At 41.9% G+C, this 12,476-nt stretch overlaps 1 protein-coding gene across 1 annotated transcript in view; it reads left to right on the top strand.

The window, feature by feature from the left end:
* The window catches only part of CCDC138 (coiled-coil domain containing 138), a 193,773-nt gene that overhangs the window by 8,967 nt on the left and 172,330 nt on the right, over window positions 1-12,476 (top strand). The gene's annotated exons all lie outside the window — the stretch shown is intronic.

Below are 12,476 nucleotides of genomic sequence, written 5' to 3'. Positions count from 1 at the left end.
TGACAGCATAAAAAATTATTACATTTGAAAGATTCCTTTGCTAATACTTCATGGGATAAAAAAGAATATAAACAGTCATAAGGATATACAGTCCCCATATAACACGGGACTTCTAGAATACGGTTTCGCTCTTAACATGATATGACTGTAGTAGATATCTAAGAATTGCTGGTAGAAGAAGAAACTGATGAAGCAGTTTTGGTGGAAATGACATCTGGAATGTGCAAGATAACTTAGGATATGACAGCACTGCTGAAAACGAAGAAATTACGCAGTTTACTCTAAAAAATGTAAAGAAAGGCCTAGACTTAGCCAAACAGAGTCATATTTCTTAAACAAAGATCCTTGCACTGAAAGGAACACAAAATTTAAGAGAGAACTTCAAAAATACTTAGCACTGTATAACAAAATTTATAAAGATCTCTCAGTTAAAAGCAAGCAATCTAAAATAACAGATTTTTTGCAAAAAGTAGAGCATAGAAATCAAGATAATGCTGAAGAAAGTTCAGAAGATGAGGATATCTTGTCAAAAAGAAAATGCATTTGGTTAATGGAGCTTAGTACTGATGACAAAGAAAACATTACCCAGTTCATATTAATATGTAATACTTCCGATGAAAATTGCTTTAATAAAGATATTTCTCTAAATAGTAAAAATATAATAGTATGTTTTTTAAATTTTTGGAACCTAACTCCCCTTTTTGTACTAGTTCTTTGTTTCATATAACATGGATTCGCATAACACGGCGTTTGTTAGGAACCTAACAACGTGTTATATGGGGGTTACATGTATCTGTAATCTACAGTAAACACAATAAAGTTATATGTAATTTAAAAATGAAGTACAGCACTGGCTGGTGTGGCTCAGTTAGTTGGAAAATCCCAAAAGGTTGGGGATTTGATTCTTGGTCAGGGCATATACCTAGGTTGTGGGTTCCATCCCTGGTTGGGGTGCCGATATCCCTCCCTTTTCTCTCTCTTCCCTCTCTCTCTCTTCTTTCTCCCTCCCTCCTTCCTTTTTTTCTCTAAAATCAATAAACATTTTTTTAAAAGTTTAAAAAATGAAGTACAAAGGATTACTCTGATTTAATTAATCTCTAGTTTAATCAGACTCTAAAAATTACTTTATGGTCTTTCGTTGTGTTATTTACACATTTTGTCATGTGATTTCATTTATTTCCAACACGTATTTGAATACCTGTTAATATGCATTTGCATGCTCAATGCTGAATATATAGAAGTAAGTAAAATATGTATGGTCCTTGCCATGCGTAGTTTATTAGAAGGAGATTTGAGTACCTATATAATATAATTTTATAAAGTTAAGTGAATAATATTCTTACAATATGAACACCTAATTGGGGTAGATTGGGAGATCAGACAAGGTTTTCCTGAGAAAGTAACATTAAGTTAAACCGTTAAGGATTAGTAGAGGTTAGCCCAGTGATTTGGGGTACATTCTAGTCTGAAATATTCTAATATGACATATAATCATTTAAGGGAAATGTGGTAGGTAACTCTGTGGGTTTTTTTTTTCCTAACTCTCAAGATTTTTAAAGCAGAGGAATTGCATAATTTAATGTGTGCTCAAATAAATGGATTTGAGTGGAACAAGTATGGAAGTTGGGAGACCAGATAGGATATTTTACTGTAGTAGTGCAGGGGTGATAGCAGACAAATGGAAATGAATAGATTAGAGATTTATTTTGGAGGTAAAATAGAGTAGAGTGGTATGGTAAGTTGGATGTGGTCTAGAGAGAATAAGGTGTCTAAATGATTCCCTCATTTCTGGTTTGTACAGCTTGGAGAAAGAATGGATTTAGGGAGAAAGGTTGTAATTTTCATTTGGAATGGATTTGGTTTGAGTGTTAAATGGAGATATAATGTAAGTAGTTACATTACATTACATCATCCTGGCAGTCAGAACATAGTTCTTGGATATGTATCTAAATTTGGAAGTAATTTACATATGGATATTAAAAGCTGTCACTAGTTGTTGAGAGAGAGTAGAGTGTGATGGCATTGGTGGTAGTCTGAACCATCAGGATGGTATTAGGATGAGGGCCTTAGAGATAAAGATACATGGGTGGATTCTAAATATATTTAAGAGATTGGATCAATAGATCTTGGAGATAGTTTTGATGTGGGAGGCATGCAGTAGGGTTTTAATCAAGAGCAAAATGCAGTTTTTTTTTCCTGAGATATGGAATAAAACTGGAGGAAGAGAGTATTAATCAGTTTTTTTAAAAAGTCATAACTACTGCTTTTTACAGGAAAGAAGGAATTTATTATAAATATTATCTTTTTACTTTTATTGTTTTACTAGTGTGAGAAACGCTCACAATAAAACACCAGGACACAGGACTTGAGCAGAAAAGTGAGCCATTTATTCACAAGTCTGCAGAGTTGGCCAGCCAGGAGCGTGTGTGCATGAAGTAGACAAAGAAAACTGGTTTTATACTAATGCGATTAGCTCCCCCTCCCTAATGCGATTAGCTCCCTCACCCCTCTCCTTCTCCCCTGTTTCTCCATTACTGGTTAATCCTGGTTCACAATATAACGTGATTATGTACTTAATTCAGGGTGTGATTAACTAAGGGTAATCTATTTATAGGTCTATCCAATTTCGTCGTCGTTGGCAGCCGTCTGTCTCGAGAGACGATGGCGTAGCTTCCTGAGAGTCTATCTGCACCGCCGAGAATGGCTGTGCAGTCCGACTCGGGAGTGACAATCCCTGCCGCACTTGGTACAGGTGAAGGCAGATGGCCGTTGTTGCTGCTGTTGACGCTGCTTCCGCCTCGATCTTTTCTGGACCGCCTCCTCGTTGCGCGCAGCCTCCGCGCGTGACGTACCTTGCCTGACCGCGAGCCTCCAGGCTAGGCGGTCGTCTGCTTGAACTTCCCATGTGTTGAGATTGATGGAGCATTGTGTCATGTCCTTTTTGCAGATGTCTTTGAACCGCAGTTTTGGGCGCCCTGTCATCCTCTTGCCTTCTGCTAGCTCGCCGTAGAGGAGGTCTTTGGGGATACGGCCTGCATCCATTCTTTTGACATGGCCGAGCCACCTGAGGCGTCTCTCACTAAGAACTGCATGCAAACTGCTCATGTTGGCTCGCTTCAGCACCTCGGTGTTGGGGACCTTATCCTGCCAGGCGACATGCAGGACGCGTCGCAGGCACCTCATGTGGAAGCTGTTGAGTTTCCTTTCGTGCCTTGCGTAGGTGGTCCACGTCTCGCTGCCATAGAGGAGAGTGCTGAGTACGCAGGCTTGGTAGATGCGCAGTCTGGTTTTCTCAGTGAGGCTGGAATTGTTCCACGCTCGCCGGTTCAGTCTGGCCATAACTGTGGCTGCCCTGGCGATTCTCCGGTTGACCTCCAAGTCGACTGACAGAGAGCTCGAGATGGTGGACCCGAGGTAAGTGAAGTCGTTGACAACCTCCAGGGTGTATCCGTCGATGGTGATGCATGGGGGAGTCCCCGTGCCTTGAGCCATAACATTCGTCTTCGTCAGGCTGATGGCTAGTCCGAACTCCTTGCATGCGTGGGAAAGGCAAGTGACTAGCTGCTGGAGTCCCTCTTCGGAGTGTGATGTCAAAGCTGCGTCGTCGGCGAAGAGCATCTCACGGATGAGCACCTCTTTGACTTTGGTCTTGGCTCGTAGACGGGCCAGGTTGTAGAGCTTGCCATCGGATCTGGTGTGAATGAAGACACCCTCGCTGCAGTCCTTAAAGGCGTATTGGAGGAGCATGGAGAAGAAGATTCCGAACAGCGTAGGCGCGAGGACGCAGCCCTGCTTTACTCCGCTGCTGACTGGGAAGGCCTCAGAGGTTGCGCCGTTGTAGGACACCGTGCTGTGCATGTTGTCGTGAAAGGACATGACCACAGCAAGCAGATGTGGTGGACAGCCAATCTTCCGTAGCAAGCTGAAGAGTCCGCTTCGACTGACCAGATCAAACGCCTTCGTGAGGTCAATAAAGGCGAGGTAGAGTGGTTTATGCTGCTCGTGACACTTCTCCTGCAGCTGGCGTAGGGAGAAGATCATGTCCACTGTTGATCGGCCAGCTCTGAAGCCACACTGGGACTCTGGGTAGACGCGGGAAGCAAGGGTCTGCAGGCGGGCAAGAGCGACCCGGGCGAATACTTTGCCGACGACGCTGAGGAGAGAGATGCCCCGGTAGTTGTTGCAGTCGCTGCGGTCTCCTTTGTTCTTGTACATGGTGATAATGTTGGCGTCTCTCATATCCTGGGGGATGTAACCCTCCTTCCAGCAGAGACAGAGTAGATGGTGGAGCGGCTGTAGCAGGACTGGTTTCCCGCTCTTTAGGATTTCTGGAGGGATTCCGTCGCTTCCTGGTGCTTTCCCGCAAGCAAGGCGGTCGATGGCTTTGCCGAGCTCTGCCGCAGTAGGTGGGGTGTCTAGCTCCTCCATGATTGGTAGGTCTGGGATGGCTCTAAGAGCAGTGTCTGTTACGGTGTTCTTCGTTGCGTACAGCTCGAGGTAGTGCTCGGTCCACCGCCGCATTTGCTGTTCCTGGTCAGTGATGACCTCACCTGTCTTGGACTTAAGGGGGGCGATCTTGGAGGGGATTGGGCCTGTTGCCTTCTTGATACCCTCATACATTCCTCGTGCGTTGCCTATATCGGCGGCTTCCTGAATGCTTCTGCACAGGTTTAGCCAATAGGTGTTGGCACAGTGGCGGGCGGTCTTCTGGACTTTGTTCCTGGCAGCCCGTAGAGCTTGAAGTGTACTGGGAGTGGGTGTGGCCTTGTAAGCCAGTAGGGCCTTCCTCTTAGCCTCGATCACGGGTTCCATTTCTTCCCAGTGAGCCTCGTACCAGTCAGCGTTCTTCCGCTCTTTCTTCCCGTAAGCAATAATGGCGGAGTTGTATATGGCGTCGCGGAGACGTAGCCAATTAGATTCGATAATGTCATCTGCCGCCACTCCCTCGCCGAGTGCATCTTCCATCTTGTTGATGAATTGCTGGGTCTTAACTGGGTTGCTGGCACAACTGGTGTTGATGCGTGGGCGACCCTTCATCTTGGAGTGGTGCAACCTCTTCGGCATTATGCGCACCTTGCTTACCACGAGGGCATGGTCCGTGTCGCAGTCTGCACTGTGGTAGCTGCGGGTGAGGACGGTGCTGCCAATATCCGTTCTTCTGGTGATGATGAGGTCAAGCTGGTGCCAATGACGGGAGCGGGGGTGCCTCCATGACACCTGGTGGATCTCTTTGCACTTGAAGAATGTGTTTGTCACGCACAGGCAAAGTTATCTAGCTACATCTTCCCATTTCTCTGTGTTTGGTGACAACAATCTTCCTCCTTTTGACCCCAGAGATATGTGTGAGGAGCTGTGGAATGTCATTTCCTCTCCCCTTTTCCATGACTCATCTGTTAATTATCTCCTACTGGTTTCAGAGTCACTGGCTTGCTTCTTTATCCCTAACACTAGGTAACATTATTTTAGTTTTTAAAAGCTTAATTTATAAAATACGACAGTTAAAAACAGAATTACTATAACATCAACCATGTTCCCATTGTTCATATTCTAAAATGCTAATATCAGTATATCTATTTGATATTTTAAAAATATTTTCATTACGGTTGAAACACTCTTATCCCATTTCCTCTTCTTCCCAAGATAAGTACTCCCCTGAAATTGGGATAGTTCCTTTATGTCATGTTTTATCATTATTTTGTGTTCAGATGTGTGTATTTTTTTTTTTTTAGTATTTTAAAATTTTCCTTAAGTAGTGACAGTGTGGATATCTTTTTATAACTTTTTTGCTTCATTATTATATTTTTGAGATTTATGTATTTGGAAAATGTTGGTCTAGTTTATTCATTTTAATTGCTGTGTAGCATTCCAGCCTACAAATACACCACCATTTATTTATTTCTGTATAAATATACAACAGGGTGGAGTCTATCTTATACAGATAGTTCTGTTTTTGTATCCTTAACTTATCAGAAGAAATAGCAGGGTGCTACCAAATTATTCCCCAAAGGGGTTGTACCTGTTTATGTTTCCATCAGCAACTATTTATATAATTCTCTTTTCCCCCTAATCTGATGTTATCTCATTGATATTATAGTTTTTCATTTTCTGCCTTTGAGTGTTAAATCCATTAAGATGATTCTATCTAAGTTCACACACTAATGATAAAACTATGTTTTTAAACAAACCAGGATAGTAATCTGTGGGTGCATGCCCTAGACCTTGTGTAAAAAGACCAGCATCTTTCATGAGGTCTGTCCGGAAAAAATATGGCCGTTGTTAACACATTGCTTACAGGTGGCGAGAATTCTCGCCATTTCTAAAAGGCATTTAAATTCCCTGGTATGCAACATGTTAATATAATGAGAATGGTTTGCGGGACATTGATATAATCTGGCAGCCAAGGAAAGTGGACTGAACTCCTCACACATGAACAACGACAACTTCGCTGTACTAGTCAGTGGGTGTGGTAGACGCCATTGAGTGAGCCATGTGTACTGTGTGGTCGTTGCATTCAAAATGACTGATTGAGTAGAGCAACAAATCTCAATCAAATTTTTCATTAAGCTTGACCATTACTCCATGTAAGCAGAAACTATTCGGATGATTCAGAAGGCTTTTGGGAAAGATGCAATGAGTGCAGCACAAATAAAAGTGTGGCACAAACTCTTCAAAGATGGTTGAGAATCTGTTGAAAGTGATTCATGTTCTGGAAGGCCCGCAACAAGCAGAACACCTCAGAGTGTTGAACGTGTACAGGCTGCAATCAACAAAGATGGGTAACTAACAGTGTGAGAACTAGAAACTGATCTGGGGATTCCCAAAACTACTGTGTCCAAGATTTTGACGCAGGATCTTGGCATGAACTGTGTCATGGCAAAATTCCTTCTGTGGCATCTGCTATGATAGCAGAAGGAACATCATGTTGCAGTTGGGAGAACTGAGGTTCCAAGGTGCCTACTTTAAAGAGGTTGAGGCATCATTGTCCTGTGTACAATGCTTCTTGTATCTTCTTCAACAAATGTCTCTATTTTTCATATTACATGACTGGATACTTTCTGGACAATTTTGTGTATCAGACCTGAATGCTGAAAGTATTTAAAATAACCCTGTGTGCCCAAGAGTTAAACCTCAATTTGTCAGAATTCTGTGGTTCTTTTCTTAAACAACATAAGCACGGTATTGGAATTTTTTTGGCTTTCATCACATGCTAAGATAAAAATATTCCAGCAAGTTGGTGTGTTACGGCTACATAGGTGAGATTGAACACTCTGAAGCAGTATATAAAGTAAGCAAAGGATTTTTAATGATGGCCGTGAGTTGGGAAGACCCTGAGCTGGTCTCTAACATGCTCCAACCTACAATGGAGTCTAAATGCTGGGTTTTTATACTGGTGCAGTCTCTTTGTTTCTTCTTTGGCGGGAAACAGCCTTAGGAAGAGGGGACTGGGTAGGACTGCAGGAATGTCTTGGCAGTAACAGGAACAGAAATTTGCAAGGCTATAAGGTTATCTCCGGTGGCAGCATAGCTCTTCAGCCAGGGATGAACTCCCTGCAAAGCAATTTATTTTCAAAGGGCTAGACATTCTGCAAAGCACAACCTTCACAAATGTTATAAACCAGACCCAAGTAAATGGACGGTGATAGAGGCTGAGGTGCTTTTAGCTTGTAAATCACTAATTGCTGTAACACTCCTTCTTACATTCCTTTTTCCAAGGCCTTTTTAGTAAGTCCTTGCTACTTCTTACAAAGAACATTTAAAGCCCTTACATACTTAACATATTGAAACTTTTTACAGGGAATATTTGGTGCCCGTACAGGTGTAGCTCAGTGGATTGAGTGTTAGCCTGGGAACGGAAAGGTTGCTGGTTTGATTGCCAGTCAGGGCACATGCCTGGGTGAAGGCCAGGTCCCCAGTTGCGGGCATGGGAGAGGCAACCAGTTATGTTTCTCTTGCACGTTGATGTTTCTCTCCTGCTCTTTCTTCCTTCCTTCTTCTTTCTAAAAATAAATAAAATCTTTTTAAAAAACTCGAGCAAATTTTGACCAACAGTTGACCAATTGTGGGGAATCTTTGAATGATTGTATTAGAATCCATCTCTTTCAAGATGTACATCTGCCTCAGCAATTTCTGGAACTGACACAGGTGAAGTAAAAAGGGAGGCCTGGCCACATACACAAAGCTTATGCATCTGGTAATGAGAAGAAAGGCCTGTTGGATCTTAATCCATCTCAGAAAAAGGGAAAAGGTGAAGTACCATCACAATGGCCTGCCAAGTCATGAAGGAAACAGTGGGCACACATCGAATAGTTCTTGACTCTGGGAAATCCAGGATCAGGCCTGTGACAGATTCAGTGTCTGGTGAGAGCCCACTTCCTGGTTCACAGACAGCCATCTTCTTGCTCTGTCCTCACACATTGGAGGGGGCCTCTTTAAGTTTTTTGAAGTATACAATTCAATTATTTTTAATACATTAGAAAAGTTGTGCTACCCTCATCCCAGCCAATTTTAGAATATTTTCACTATCTCAGTAATAAAAAACCTGCCTATTAGGTATCTCTTCTCATTTCTGCCTCAGCTCGCCTCAGCCCTAGACAACTAATCTACTTTCTGTCTCTGTGGAGTTGCCTATTCTGGACTTTTCATATAAATAGAATTATATAATATTCAGTATGTATGAAGTGACTGGTTTCTTTAATGTGATATTTTCAATGTTCATGTTGTAGCATGTATCAGTATTTTTTTTTATTGCTGAATAATTTAAATAGGGATATTCCACATTTAAAAAAATCCATTCATTAATTCATCAATTCATGGCCATTCAGGTTGTTTCTACTTTTTCACTGTTGTGAATAAAGCTGCTCTGAACATTTGAGTTTAAGTTTTATGTGGACATTTGCTTTCATCCCTGTTGGGTGTATAACTAGGAGTAGACTTGCTTGCTGGGTCATATGATAGCTCTGTGTTTAATTTTTTGGAGGAAATAGTGTTTCCAAAGTGACTACATACATCATTTTACATTCTCACATCAGTGAAAAAGGATTCCAGTTTATTCTCATCCATGAGAGCATTTGTTATTTTGTCTTTTGGTTTTGGCCATTTTAGTGAGTGTGAAGTGGTATCTCACTGTGGGTTTTTTAAAGTTGTTTTTTTTTAATTAAAGTATAGTTAGGATACAATATTATATTAGTTTCAGTTGTACAACATAGTGATTCAACATTTTTATTTTTAAATTTATTTTAAAAAGATTTTATTTATTTTTAGAGAGAGGGGAAGGAAGGGAGAAAGAAAGGGAGAGAAACATTGATCAGTTGCCTCTAGCATGCCCCCAGCTGGGGTCCTGGCCCACAACCCAGGCATGTGCCCTGAATGGGAATCAAACTGGTGACCTTCCAGTTTGCAGGCCTTCACTCAATCCCCAGAGCCACACCAGCCAGGGCTTTACATTTTTTATATACTTTTTGGTGTGCTCACCACACTTAAGTCTAGTAACCATCCATACCATTCAGGTATCACAGTATTATTGACTATATTCCCTTTCAACTATTTTTTAAAAGTATATTTTAATGATTATGTTACAGTTTTCCCATTTTTTCCCCCTTTGCTCCGATCCACCGTGTACTCCCCTTCCTTTCAGCAATCTCTCCCCCCTCACTTCATGTCCATGGGTTGTGCATGTATGTTCTTTGGCTTCACCCTTTCCAATACTATTTAAAAAAAATATTTATTTTTAGAGAGAGGGGAGAGAGAAAGAGAGAGAAACCTCAAGTTGCGTCTTGCACAGCCCATCAACTGGGGGACTGGCCTGTAACCCAAGCATGTGCCCTGACTGGGAATTGATCCGGCAACCTTTCATTTCACAGGCTGGCACCTAATCCACCGAGTCACACCAGTCAGAACTCCTATACTGTTCTTAACATCCCTCTATTTTGTTCCTACCAAGTATGCTTCTTGATCTGAACACCATTAACCCCTTCCTCCCTCTTCCCCCTCCCAGCTGATAACCCTCCAAATGATGCCCATACCTATGATTCTGTTCCTGTTCTGGTTGTTTGCTTACTTTGTTTTTGTTTTTATTTTTTACTTATTAATTTTATTTCTTATTTTTAATATGCTTTATTGATTATTCTGTTAATTGTCCCAATTTCTTTGCCCTTTGTTCCCCTCCACCCAGTGACCCCTCTCCATCCAGTTGCCCCCCCCTTAGTCCATGCCCATTGATTGTGCATATAGTTCTTCTCAACATCTTCCTATCTACTCTGCTTCTTCCTACTATGCTTCTTAATTCCTGTACCATCTCCCTCCCTTTTCTCCCTTCCCCCTCTCAGCTGACCTTCCCCCACTATGTTCCCTATACCTATAATTCTTTTTCTACTCTCGTTGCCTACTTAGTTTGCCTTTTTTTCGATTCCCTAGCTTCTGTTGTTGGTTGTTGTGTTACAGTTTTCATTTTTTTTTTTTTTGGTTTTTCAATTACAGTTGTCCCCTTTTCCCCTAATTTCTCTCCCCCACCCAACCCACCCCCTCTCCCGCAATCATATCCCTCCCCGTTGTCCATGTCCATGAGTCTTTTATACAGGCTCTTTAATTAAACCCTTCCCTTACTTATCCCCGTTCTCTCCCTCTCCCCTCCCCCCTATTGACTGCTATTCTGCTCTTTGTTCTATTTAGTTCCTTTGTTTGTGTTGTTTACAGTTTTCATTTTAATGTTCATAGTTTTGATCCTCTTTTTTCTAAACAAGTCCCTTTAACATCTCATGTAACAGTGGTTTGGATCTGATGAACTCCTTCAGTTTTACTTTGTCCTGGAAGCACTTTCTCTGCTCTTCTATTCTGAATGACAGCTTCGCTGGATAGAGTAATCATGGTTGTAGGTTTTTGCTTTCCATTACTTTGAATATTTCTTGCCAGTCCCTTCTTGCCTGCAGTCTTCTTTGAGAAATCAGTTGATAGTCTAATTGGGACTAATTTGTACATAATTCTCTTCTTCTCACTCGCTGCTTTTAAGATTCTTTATCTTTAATTTTTGACATAGTGATGATAATGTGTCTTGGTGTGGTTCTCCCTGTGTCCAGTTTTTTTGGAACTCTCTGTGCTTCCTGGACCTGTAAGTCTTAATTTCCTTCCCCAAGTGTGGGAAGTTCTGCTTTATTATTTTTTGACATAATCTTTCAATTTCTAGTTCTTCTTCACCTTCTGGCAACTGTATGATTCAGATGTTGGCCCGCTTATAGCTGTCCCATAGGTTTCTGAGCCTCTCTTCATTTTCCTTGCTTTTCATTTCCTCTTTCTGCCCTGGTTGACTATTCCTTCCGCATGTTCCGATTTGTTGATTTGATCCCTGGTTTTCCCTCACCACTTGTCTCATACGTGCTTTCGTTCATTTTAGCAGGACTAGCCTTCATTCCTTCCCTGTCTTGTTTAAGATCTGCTATTATGTCTGTAAGCATTTTTATAACCAAAGCTCTGAACTGAGCCACTGAAAGATGTCCTATCTGCTGCTTCATTAGATTAGATATTTGGTGTCTGGTCAGCTGCATCACCAGGATCTCTATCATGATCTGTGCCATCCTGACCATTTTGTGTTTACCTTTGCTTCATGGGCAGGACTGTTTCACCTCCTACACTCTAGTGGGCAGAGCCCCATGCACTCGTCACTACTGGGCGACCGTTCTCACCATGCTGTGACATTTTGTGTTGGGGCAGGGGTCCAAGATGGATTCTTGCCGTTTACTCTTCGCTAAGAGACTGGGAACTTCTTCCTCCATCCCCACCCCCTCTGGCCTTCATAGTCCAAGGCACTGGGGGTCTGCCTTCCCTGGCATTGGAATTGCGAGCTGATGGGTCTGGTCAGCAGCCGGGCAGATGCCACCGCCAGCACAGCTTGACCTTTCCGTCCCGGCTTCACCCCTTCTACCCGTCTGGATGAGCACCACTTGTTTATAACTTCATATGTTGGACTTCCATATAGCTTTATTTTCTGGAACTTCTGGTTATTTCTGCTTTTGTGGTAGATGTATTCTTAGTTGTGGAGGGAGATGGAGCATGTCAGTCTAGGCCTCCATCTTGGCCGGAAGTCTCTTGTTTTTATTTTTTACATTCAGTTGTTTATAGTTGTGATTTTGTTGTCCTTTTAATGTTTATAGTTTTGATATTTTCTTAAGTAACTCCCTTTAATATTTCATATGATAAGGGCTTGGTGATGATGAACTCCTTTAGCTTTACCTTGTCTGGGAAGCACTTTTCTGCCCTTCCATTCTAAATGATTGCTTAGGTAGATACAGTAATCTTGGTTGTAGGCCCTTGCTTTTCATAACTTTGAATACTTCTTGCTAGCCCCTTCTTGCCTGCAAAGTTTCTTTTGAGAAATCAGCTGATAGTCTTATTGGAATTCCTTTGTTGGTAACTCTTGCTGCTTTTAAGATTCTCTATCTTTAAACTTCAGCATTTTAATTATGATGTGTCTTGGTGTGGTCCTC

The sequence above is a fragment of the Furipterus horrens genome, unplaced genomic scaffold (assembly GCF_987537825.1).
Source record: "Furipterus horrens unplaced genomic scaffold, mFurHor1.1.pri manual_scaffold_3, whole genome shotgun sequence".
NCBI lineage: Eukaryota > Metazoa > Chordata > Mammalia > Chiroptera > Furipteridae > Furipterus > Furipterus horrens.
This window is presented reverse-complemented; position numbering and strand designations above follow the sequence as displayed.